Genomic DNA, 12,752 nt, shown 5'->3' with positions numbered 1-12,752 from the left:
AATAACATGAAGGTTTGGTTATTTCTCACTGAACAAAACAGAGGCCACTTTGATTAATTTATTACTCTTAGGGAAGATTTGAGCTGAAAAGAAATTTTCTGCTCTTCTGTATACCATTCAAATATGTGTTTATGTCATGAAATTTCTAAAGAAAAATTATTATGTGATGGAGGCCAAACATCAATCATAAAATTATTTCCTTTTCTCTTCAAAAATTCCATCATCTATAAAAAATCAAATGGATTATAATACAATCTTTAAAATTATGAAAATTAATTGTAGTATTTTTTCCAAAGAAGTAAGTTCAGGCTCTTCATATCTGAATATATCACTGAAACCCACTAGCATGTCAGTTGATTTGAGGTCATGATTTCAAAAATCAATTTTCCTTCTCAGAAATCATGTGAGTCTTTTTTCCTCAAAGCCAGTGAAATTCAGTCATAGTATATTTCTTCACAAAGCACTCTGAAAGGACATATAATCAGTGCTTGTAAACTGACAAAATTCACTATTTTTAGAATGCTCTTCCTGCCCTAACAAAGAATCACATATGTATTGTTTGCCATCAGTTCTCAGCAGTCAGATGCAGTACAGGTGTACTTTCAAATGGAAATACATTTGGAGCAGAAATCAAGTTTACATGTAAGGGTATTTCATGGTCCCCCCTGCATCTTGATGATTCTTTGCCAGTCTCTATATACTATTGTTCATAAATTAATATCAAAAGATCAAAAATTATTTTGAATCCCTTTCAATTCAGCATTACTCTATCTCAAAAATACATAACTGAAAAATTGAATCATATTATTCTTAGTAATAACTTGATTAAGCTGCACAAAATGGACTATTTCTTATTCAATCTTCTATTGAAACTAACAGTGATAACTGATAGAAGATTGATAGTAATAGCCAGATTCCTGCTTTTTTATTTTAAGATTTGTTATGAGCTGCCAGTTTAATTTCCTTCTCAGTAATGTGTGAGATAGTGTGAGTCATGAAATGACATGCCATGAATGAATTGTTAAAATAAATACTCTTTAAATTTTCTTTAAATGCTGTTGTTCTTCTGTTCCAACAGTGCAGTGATTGTATTATTAGGAGATAAAATTAAATCATTTTTAAGATAAAACTAATTTTGCATACATGCTCGAACCAACTTGTAGGATTTATCAGAAGTCACATAGCAAATGAAAATGTTAATGACTTTTTAAATATCATTAAAATTATATTTTGATAATATGGTGAATTACCATTGTCTCTCAGACTAATAAAATCCAATAGTTATTCACTCATTTTCACAAATGCATCTGTGAAATTCTATTTGCATTAATTCACTTGTACCAGTGTTGGAAGACAATTCCCCCACGAGTTCCCGAAATTTCTACATGCTTGCTGCATAAAGTTATTCGGTTTTCATTTTGGAATTTGACCTTAGTCCATTTTTCTGCTGAAACTGAATGTCACAGATTGGGTAAGTTAGAAACACAGGCACAGTGGTGAGTACTGGAAAGTTCAAGTGAAAGCACCTGAAAATTCAGTGTATATGGCAAGGGTGCCATGTCTCAGAGCTGACACATTCCTGTGGGTCCTCACGTGCACCCAGAGGGAACAAGATTCCTTCAGTCTCTTTCATTAACACTGATCCATTCATAAAAGCTCCAGCTTCTGACTTAATTATCTCCTAAATGCCCTACTTTTTAGCATTACTGCGCTGGAACTCAGAACCCAATGTCACAATTTGAGGAGGACACAAATATTCATACCAGAGCAATGTCCTTTCCACGGATGCTTACGTGATTTCTGTGGTGCCACATTTCTGCCTGAAAATTGGCGGACTTGTTTCTTCTCCAATTCACATGTTTTGGAGATAAAATGTTGAACGTGGCTTCTGCGTGCTCAATCTAGCCTGAGACTCTTTACAGCACAGACTTCTTGATAGCATGGTAGCTTCAAGGTATTGCATCAAACTTTGCAATTTATGCTAGACTTTTTCTTTCTTGTTTAGTCCTAAACATCCCTAATGGCCAAGGTTGAAACTTTAAGACTGAATCTTGAAAGTCCATGAACTTCAGCAATCCCCAGGCTCCCACTTACCAACAAAGTGACTAAGGCCACTACAGATTTGTAGGACAAGATTTAGTCTCCTCCTGGAAATCAGAAAAATCCAAAGAACCTGTCACCATATTTACTCTATGACCACTACAGGTATATTTGTAAAACTTGAAAAGTAATTATCTTGGTAGCATTAAAATGGTTAGGGCTTAGGTTTGGCAAGCCAAAACTTTTTTTTTTTTTTTTAAACAAGTATTGGTACTGTTTACTTATTTATTTGCATAAAAATCTATCTTAGTGTTCTTCAGTATATCATTAGACTTTGACTCAGTTTAAATCTCTAAGGTAATTGTCATACAAATAAATATACTTTTATTTTTAATATTTTTCTGGAGGCAACGCTAGAAAATATCATTTTTGATACTTCATTTGCAAATTTTCTATGTAATAATCCCCATTGGTGCCAATAAAAACCAGCCATAAGAAATATATACTTGGGAAAATTTATAAAAATGCAAAGTTAAAGTTACCTTGCTGACTTTAGAATTTAAGCATTACAGAATAAAGCCCAACTAAAAATTCCCTAAAATTTCATTCTTGTAGAAGATAATGGATATGAAAAATAAAGATTAAGAAATTAAGTTTAAATAGAGATGCAATACAATAAATAAAAAATGAGAATAGTTGAAAATTTTTATTAAATGATAATCTTACAGCAATAAAAATGTAAAGTTATATTAAACAAATATTTACACAGATTCATATAGAAACATCTGATTTATATGTAGAATCTACTATTAATTCTAGTTTTAATTTTCTTTCAAAATGAAATAAATTTACAAACACACACATATATATAATTGTTTTAAACTTTGTAATGCAAGATATACATATATATTTGTTCAGTGTGTATAGGTGTACATATACTCATACTCATGTATATGTATGTATGCATACATATGTCCACACACCAAATATATAATGTAGTATATTTGTTCCAATTTCCAAAGTAGACTAAGGATGTAATTTCTTATGTCTTTTTAGAATGTTCTTGCTTGTATGCATGAACACGCATGGATATATTATATACATGCATGTGTACTCATACATATAATTGTTTAATAAATAGAGGTATATGTATTCCATATTAGCAAGACAGTTTTATGGTGCTCTTTTCATGAGTTATTTTTATGTTTTGCCATATTTTCCCATATAGCAATATTTTTGTATACATACAAATATTACTTGTACATGTATTGAGGAATTCCTATATATATATACAGAATTTTGAGAACTATTTCTAAATTGGATTCATAAAATGCTGTTTCATACACTCTTCTCACTATTGTTGTGAGTGAATACATTTCCCTAAATTATGATAATAATTTCATTGTTGCACTATCAAAGTTTTTCATTTTTTTAAACAAAAATTATACCATTGTCTTAACTGGGTGTTTCACATGTTTTAAGTGTTCTCTTTACCAATCCTTTCTTGGGTTACTTTTTTAAAATTAATTACAAGACCACTTAATGTATCTCAAATATGGAATAAGTGTAATTTTTTCAGTATTGTTTGACTTGTGATTTTCAAAATATTTAAAATTTTGGTTGTTATAGTTAAGACTTTATAACAATACACTTTAAAATTAGACTTGCAATTTCTAAACTTAGAAAACAGATTTATAACATAATTTTTGAAGTCACAGAAAAAAAACTCAGTGTATGATAACCCAAGAAACAACCAAAATTCATCACAAATCTTTTTACTGATGCCTGCTAAATATGATGGGAACATTCACATGTCTTCTTAGCTCCATATCTTGTCCTTCAGTTGTTTTTAGTGTTTCCAACAACATATATTTTCTGTGAATTTTATATTCTTACTATAGTTTAGAAACAGCCTCTGTTTTCAGTCAATATGTAACTGTATAAGAATGATTTGATTACTGTGTTCTAATTAGGCTTAGAGTGACAAAAACTTAAAATGTAGTTCCTTTTGCATTTAAACAATAATTAGGAAATGATTGCATTTCTTTTAAATACAAATATTAAAATTTTTTTTGAGACAGAATCTTGCTATGTATTTCAAGCAGTCCTTGAACTCAGACATGTAGCTCAGACTTGCCTCAAACTTGTAGTGATCCTCTTGTCTCAGCCTCCTGAATGTGTGGATTACAGGCATGCACCATCATACCTGGCTAAGTACAAACATAAATTTTAAATGAAGAGATAAATCTATGAAGATACATATACAGAGGGACAATGTCTTAGTATTTGAGTAGTACACTAAAATATTTGTATTTTGTGCAGTAAAACATTCTATCTAGTCTCTTAATGGAATTCTCATTTTGACTTAAGCAGAAGTCAGACGTGTAATTTTACAATTATTTTATGGTAGTTAGAAAATGTTTTATATCATTAAATAACATCTGTATTTGAGATTCATAGACAGTCTCCAATATCCTCTCTGGGCTTAAAACAGTTCTACTCCAAACAGTTTGAAATTATTAAAAAATTAAATGTGTTAGATATTGGCAAAAAGGCATTGTCAGACAACTTCTTAAACTGGGTGACTTTTAAACAGCATAAATTACTTTTTTACAATTCTTGGAAATAGAAGTGCATTTTCAGGAGGCTATTGTTGAGTTCTGATAAAGGTGCTCTTCTCGTATTTTCAAATGGCAGAAAGAATCCAGGTAAGCTCTCTGTACTCCTGTTTACAAAAGCACTAGTCCGTTTAGAAATGTACCTGTCTCATTCATAAAAGATTCACCTTCAGAGGCCTGCTCACCATTTAACAACTTCATCTACCGAAGCTATTGCATTTGTATTCAAGGCGTCAACATTTAAATTTGAATGTGGGGCATAAACATTAAGTCTATTTTATGAATTCTTCAAATAATAGTGGAATAAAGGACATTGTTGATTGCTGGCATCTTAACATTTCCACCATACTCTCTCTGTCTCTGTCTCTGTCTCTGTCTCTCTCTGTCTCTCTCTCTCTCTGTCTCTCTCTCCTCTCTTCTCTCTTTTTCCTCTCTCTTTCTCCCCCTCCCTCCCTCCTTCCCTGCTTTCATTCCTTCCTTCTTTCTTTCTTTGCTTCCTTCCTTCTTTTTTGTTTTAATCTTTCTTATTAGAGCACACTGGTTATACAGAATAACGTGTATCATTTTGGAGCATCCATAGAAGACAATGTACATAATATCCTTTCATCCTTTCCATCCCACATTACCCCTATGTCTCTTCCTGATCCCTCTTCCTGATCCCCTTCCTCTTCTCTAAATTCTTTCTTCTTTCTTTTCTCTTCTTTTCTTTCCTTTCTTTTATTTTCTTTTCCTTCATCCTTTCTAAATACCAAATATGAAATATTTAATTTTATGAGTCTGGTTTATTCCACTTAACCTGTTTATGTCTGGTTCATTTTCTTGAAAGCTACATACTTTCATTCTCTTTAAGGCTGAATAATATCTTATTGCCCATATATATATTTTCTTTTTCCATTCATCTGTAGAGGGGGCATGAAGGCTGTTTGAATAACTCAGCTATTGTGAATTAAACCACAATAAATATGAGTACACAAGTACTTCTATAGCATGTTCACGCTAACTGTTTTGGGTAGACATCAAGGAATATATTGCTGCATTAAATGATAGTTGTGTTTGAATTTTTTGAAGAGCCTCAATACCGATTCCTGCAGTGGCTGTGCTATCATACGTTCTCGACAATGTACAGGAATCCTTTTCCCCTGCATTCATGCCAGAATTATTTTTTTTTTTTCAGTTTGAGAAAAGACATTCTGACTGGAATCTCATTGTAGCTGTGATTTACATTTCCCTTCTGAATAAAGATGCTGAACAGTTTTTCATATATATTTACTGGCCATCAGTATTTCTTGTTTTGAAATGTGTATGTTCAATTCTCTTGTCTATATATCACTTGAAGTATCTGTTTCCATGGTGGCATGGTTTTTTAATTTTTTAATATTCTGGATAGAAAAGTCACTGTCCAATGTTTTTCTCATTCTGTAAGTTATCTCTTCCTCGTGTCATTCCAAAACTATTCAGTTTCATTCCATTTGTGAATTCTTACTACTATATCCTTCCTATTATCGAGTCCTGCTCAAGAAGACTTTGACTGAGCTTATAACTTCAATATATCCTCAATGCTTTCTTCTAGATTCAATGCTTCAGGTCTTATCGCTAAATTAGTCTTTGATCCATTTTGAATTGACTTTGTACAGGATGGGAGATGCAGATGAAGTTTTAATCTTTATACTGATAACTAGCTTTCCTAGCAACCATTTATTATTGAGGCTGATTTTCCTTAAACTATCTTCTGACCTATTATCAAGACAGATGGTTGTAAGTATATGAACTTTTTTCTGTCATCTATCCTATCCTAATACCCTATGTGTCTATTTTTATAATAGTATCATGCTGCTTTGTTAGTATGGCTCTGTAATGTATTTTGAAATTAGATGTTGTGATACCTCCAACATTACTCTTTTGTTTAGAAATGCTTTGGTTATTCTGGGCCTTTCGTGCTTCCACACACATTTTAGGAGTTGTTGTTCTGTTTTATTTTATAGTTTTTGTTTTGGTTTTCCACTTTTTTGAAGAATGTTATGGGTTATCTAATGGAGGGTGCATGGAATTTGTAGGTCTCTTTTGGTAACAGGGCCATTTTAGTAATATTTTTAGATCTGATAAATAGGTTGAGCAAAATCACAAGAGATAAAATCAACATAACAAAAATTGGCACCTTTGTTATATGTCACTATAGTAAAGTTACTAGAGAAAATCAGGAGAACAATTCCATCAAGAGAACTTAAAAAATAATAAAGTATACTGAGAAATCACCATAAATGAAGAAAAGGAAGACCTGTACAATGAAAGTTACAGAACCCTGATGAAGAAAATGAAAACAGTATATGGAGCAGAGACATCCTTTGTTCATAGATCAGCACAATTAATATTGTTAAGATGCCCATTCCTGCCTTCCTGCCAACAAAATTCAGTGTTCTTTGGGACAAAACATTTTACTTGACATTAGCAAATTGCACAACTCTATTAAATTTGCTCCCCTCCCCTGATCAACTGAATACTGCTTCCCCAGATTTAAGCTTAGTTGGAATTCTAGTGTTTCAACACTGAGACCAGTGCTGTAGTTGTTCAGCTGTTGTCTTGTTTCTGCAGTCTGTGAGTCTCATGAAGTGATTTCACTTTGAATCAGTGTTATTCTAACTTACAGTCAAATATCTGAGTCAAAATAATGGTAGATGAGTCTATAATCTGTTGACTAGGCTTAATTTACATTGTCTAATGAATACACACAATAAGTATATATGTATGTATCTGTACATTTGCAACTGCATATTCTACCAATTATCATATTTTCATTATTTTTTAAATTTTTATTTTATTTTTTATTACCTGTCCTTTTTTATAAACTGTCCTATTTATACACTCCCTATGGAATCATGCCTTACTTACATTTTTATTACTAGTAGCTAATAAAGTATCTAGGACTTAAATTAGTAAATAATTTATACATGATAACTTTTGAAAACAGAATGACTTTCAGGTCTAGTACAATTGTACAATCTCAAGAGGTCCCTGAGACATCTTTCAGAGGTTTCCATGAACATTGAGATCTCCTGGAATTGAATTCAGAGCAGAAAGGAAATTGGTAAAGAATACCAGGAATATATTTCCAAGCATTTTCAAATTTACTTGCATAAGAGTACATTTTATTGAAAAGGATCCTAGGAAAGACAGTACCCAATAGCAGCTGAAGTGGATACTAAAGAGAAAGTTAAACTCTGTGTGGAGTCTACACAGCATTAGTTACAATGGACACCTGCATTCTGTGCTACTCAGGAAGTTATCCAGTCAGTTTCCTTTTCCAAGTACAAGTGCCAGAATTTGTGGAAAAACATGAGATTAAAGACAAAGTAATAATACAAAGTCCACTACTTCAATAAGGATATTATTTCTCATTCATAAGCTTATACTCTGATGACACCAAGTATTGGCTAGAATGCTGGGAGTAAAAACTCTAATATTGCTTGGTAGAATTGCAGATTTACACTGAAATTTTAGAAAGAATTGGCATTTTAGTCCACCTAGCAGAACTAAAAATGTAAATTTTCTTCCACAATTTAATTGCAAGTATGTGACCTGTTAAGTTTTTGTATATATATAAAAAATAAGAAATTTATGAATTTTGATTGTTACATTTCTGTAATAAAGAAAACCTTGAAACCCTCAAGACCATAAAATGGCAAGAAATCTTAGCATATGAGATAATAATGAAATTTAACATTGTAATCAAGAGAAAATAACTGGATTTATAGTTATATTCATGGCAATCAAAAACAATAATGAATGAAAAGAGTAAAAGTCAAAACAATTTATACACTCAAATATCATTTATATTAAATTCAAACATTATATACAAATTTGTAGACATTGTTAGGGTTTAGATCTGGAATGTTCTGCAAAAAAATTCACATATTGAAAGGTTGGGCTCTTGAAAGGTACTTGGATCATGGAGTCACTGTACTCATATAGATGGTTTAATCCACTGAAGAATCTGTAGCTAAATATGCCCTTATGGAGGGGGGCAGCGGTCACCAGGGTCATGAACTGAAAAACTATCTCCCTCTCTGGCTTTCTTCGCTCTCTTCACACTCTGCTTTTTGCCCACCATGACCTGAGCACTCCACCAGAACCCTTCTCCTTGGAACCAGTTGACTATGGATTGAAAATGTGAGTAAAAATACACCTTTCCTCCTTTAAATTGTAGGTGTCAGATATTACGCCCCCTCAAAAAGAAAGTAACTATACAGACACCCATACATGTAAGTGAAAGCAGCAATTATCTGAGACTGGTTGTGCGAGTATTGGCAGGGAATATAATGCTATATTAGAAGCATCAAAATGAATTTCCAACTGCTTCCCAAAAAGGCTAGAGACTATTTCAGATGCGCTGTGACTAGCTTTGGCTACAGACTATAAAGAGAGTAACAGCATGTCTGTTCTAATACTAGGCTCCAGGGGCCTTTTACACTCCTATTGCCTCCAAATCCTGACAACAGCATGTGAACAAGTTCAAACTGGTATGCACCAATTTCCAAAACCATGTGCAGCTGAAGAAGCATTCCAAGAAGTGCATCTTAAATTAGCCCCAGCATCTGACTTCAGAAACTGAGATGAGAAATGTTTCAAAATGCTGACCTGTAAAATTATGAGCTAAACAAACATGTGATTTTTATACCTGGGTATCTTAGTCTTTTGAATCATCAGTATTGTTAATGATTAATGAGTTGACAGACCTTATAAAATGTGTGAGACTAAAAAATATATTAGGTCACTGTTTTTTCTGCTTGTTTCAACTTTGTTGACCTTCTCCATTAAAGATCAGGAGCCATCAGGAGACCGAAAGTACTATGGAATATTAGGAATGTTACTTCTCTGTTGCTATAATTTTACTTTTCAACCCATCCAAGAATATTTTTTTTAAATTACACTACAAATTTTCAGAATTATGGTAATCTATTTTTCTTAGTAGCATCATGGAGGAAAGCAGTTCTCAGTCTTGTAAGCATCAGAATTTACATCAAATACATCTACCCCTTGTGAATGTAGTTAAGTGGTAGAGAATATGTTTAGTATGCCTAAGGCCCTGGGTTCAAATCCAGAACCCCTCAGAAAACTCTATTTTCCAACTTTGTGATCATGTATAGGATCACATGAAAAGTGAAAAGAAATCAACATCACTTCCATGCTTTAATTTTAAGCTAGACAATATGCAAAATAATTCTTTTTTCAATAATAAAATGGTTTATATTTTAAAGCATTTTTGTGTTTCTTTACTAAGAAGATGGAAGAAATTTTCAAAAATGGACAGGATTTTCATTGCAAATTTAAGACCTTCCCAGTAGTGTGTGTCAATATAATTTAAAAGTATAAATATTAGAATAAATTACCTATAAAAAATGTATTGAGTTGCACACTTAAACTCATCAACTTTCTGTTCTCTAATATGATGATGACACTAGCTAGAAACCATTTTTGAAATGTTGTTCTGATAACCAAACAAATGAAAAATTTTAACAATTCATACTCTCAGGAAACCTTTAGGATTATCTAACAAAATCAATATCCCCATATCTTTGAGACATTAGCTTATTTCATGTGCAATTATTATACATATTTCTTTTATAAATAACTTCAACTGCATTCAAAACTAATAAAGTATTTAAAAACCAAGAATATGTATATAAATGAAGCCATGCTCAAAAAACACAATATTGTATGAAATACACTTAAACTATGGTAATACATTTTTCCTAGGAACATTATGGGGAAAAAATAGAGGCTCCTATTTTAATACATTTTCCTTTTATTAGGTTTAAACAGTTGGTATATTTTACATCATCAACATATTATTTTCCCTTTATCATCCTCACTGAAAACCTGACCCAAACAATGTTGGTTGACAACTCTGTCATAATAAAGGATGTAGAAGTGTGTTGATGTCTGTAATAGTAGACATGGACAACATAGTAAAAGTGAAAACTCTTCAGGTGATTTTCATCAGTTTGTGTATTAAATAAAATGATAATGAATCTGGAATAGACAATAAACATTACTGGGGAAAAACTGGATGCCAAGATTAATGATGAGATGGTTAGAACCCTTAGTTATAAAGGGCCTGGAGTGTATTGCATAGCATATTAAAACTTTTATAATTGAGGTTATTCATCTATAGTAATTATAAAGTTATATATAAAGTAAAAAACACTGTATATCTGTATATATATATATATATATATATATATATACTCTCCATATATACACACATGTGTGTGTGTATGTATGGAGAGTAAGACACATAGATTGAATAAGGGTGAAAAGTAGATAATGCTAATTGATTTTTATGTATTACTGTGTATAATTCTCTTAACAGGGCAGGAAAATAAGCAGAGAAATGTTTAAGTCACTCAGTGTATTACCACTTTTAAGCCATAGAGACAGAATCTAAGTGCAGGAAAATTCATTTCAGGGCCCAAATTCTCTAGCAATCATTTTTCCCATTTTCAAAAGTTCTGTTTTGACACTAATCTCAAACTAACACTGAATCAATTATCACATAATATAGGCTGTGGAAGTTTGGAAAATTTATTAGTATGGTAGACTGCTCTGTTTTAGAAAGGTATTCCTTCATTGGTACACACTTGCAACTACTGGACACATGATTTTCAAAATCCTCAGGTGTGTTCCTTAGGGAATAATGTGGCCACCCTTTGTCACAATGCTCATAATGAACATTTTCTCCTATACTACCCAAGTGCATCACCCATTAATTTCCCAATTAACTGTAGGTGAAACACTAATTATAATGCTGACACACATATCACACTCAATAGCATCCTCTATATAAAATGAATTTCCTAATAGTTCATCATCACTGTTAAGCAGAAAAACATAGTGAACTGAAATTAGGGAGTTAAGCAAACTACATATGATATACTTTCCTACAAGCCTACACAAAAGATTATGCTCATGACAGACAACATTGATGCATCAGATTATTCTGTAGAATCTAGATGCTGGGAACTATGATGAGATTACTTTTTCTAAGGAGTTTTAATTCAGACTATTAATCCTGTGTAGAACTGGGAGCATCAGAAACTTTTTTTGACAATGAATATTGACCTCAAAAATTACCAACTAATGCTAACAAATGCTAAGGGAACTTGTGAGTGAAGAGTGGATTGTGTGTGAGGAGCAGGAGAATGAATGTACCTGTGAATAAAAATTTCCAGGCTAGCACCAAGTGGAAAAGTGCTTTGTAAAATTTATTTAGTGATCCTTCAGAGGTAAAAAATAAAAAATTTCTTCAGCTGCTGAGTTTCACCATCCACGGTACAGATTTGAAGACTGAAACAACAAAAAAGAAAAGTCAGAAGATAAGTTATATTAAAAATCACAAGTCTTACAAGATGACAAACTACCTACTCTACCAGCTTCTCATATAATACATTAAATTCAAAAGAGGTGATTAGGTTCATATTAATGATGGAACAATCTTTTAAACATTAATAATGCTTTAAATATCCATAAATTTAAGAAAATGAATTAAAATATTTGATTTACTAAAACTTTGGCACTTAAAGACTTTCTATTTTCAATGATGTACAATATTGGAGGGATATTGTTCTCTATTTCATAATAAAAAAAGCCTATGGAAAGCTCAAATATACAAAATGTATTAAAATCATAAGAGAAAGAACACCAAGGGGAAATTGGAAAAACAAATACCTTCTGTTCATTTGATACAGCACCCTGAAGGACACACCAACTATATTAATCTGACTGTATGTATAGACAAGCACTCCCAGTAAAAACAAAGTACCGTTTTTCCCCCTTGATACACATAGTGCATCTAACAAGATAGCAACTTGGTTCATAAAATAAGCCTTAATAACATTTTGTGTGAGTGATACTATGGATTGAACCCAGGGACTTTACACTGAGTTGAATCCCCAGATTTTACTTGTTTATTTGTTTGTTTATATTTTATCTTATTTTGAGATAGTATCTTGCTGAGTTCTGAGTTGCTCCTATGCCAGATCCTGAAGTACTGAAATAACACAACAAATTTAAAGAAACAGAATTCATATACAAATGTAT

This window comes from Cavia porcellus, unplaced genomic scaffold, assembly GCF_034190915.1.
Source record: "Cavia porcellus strain 051 isolate PalLab524CR breed Dunkin Hartley unplaced genomic scaffold, mCavPor4.1 scaffold_1, whole genome shotgun sequence".
Taxonomy (NCBI): Eukaryota; Metazoa; Chordata; class Mammalia; order Rodentia; family Caviidae; genus Cavia; species Cavia porcellus.
The sequence above is the reverse complement of the archived record's forward strand: the minus strand, read 5'-3'. Positions refer to the sequence as shown.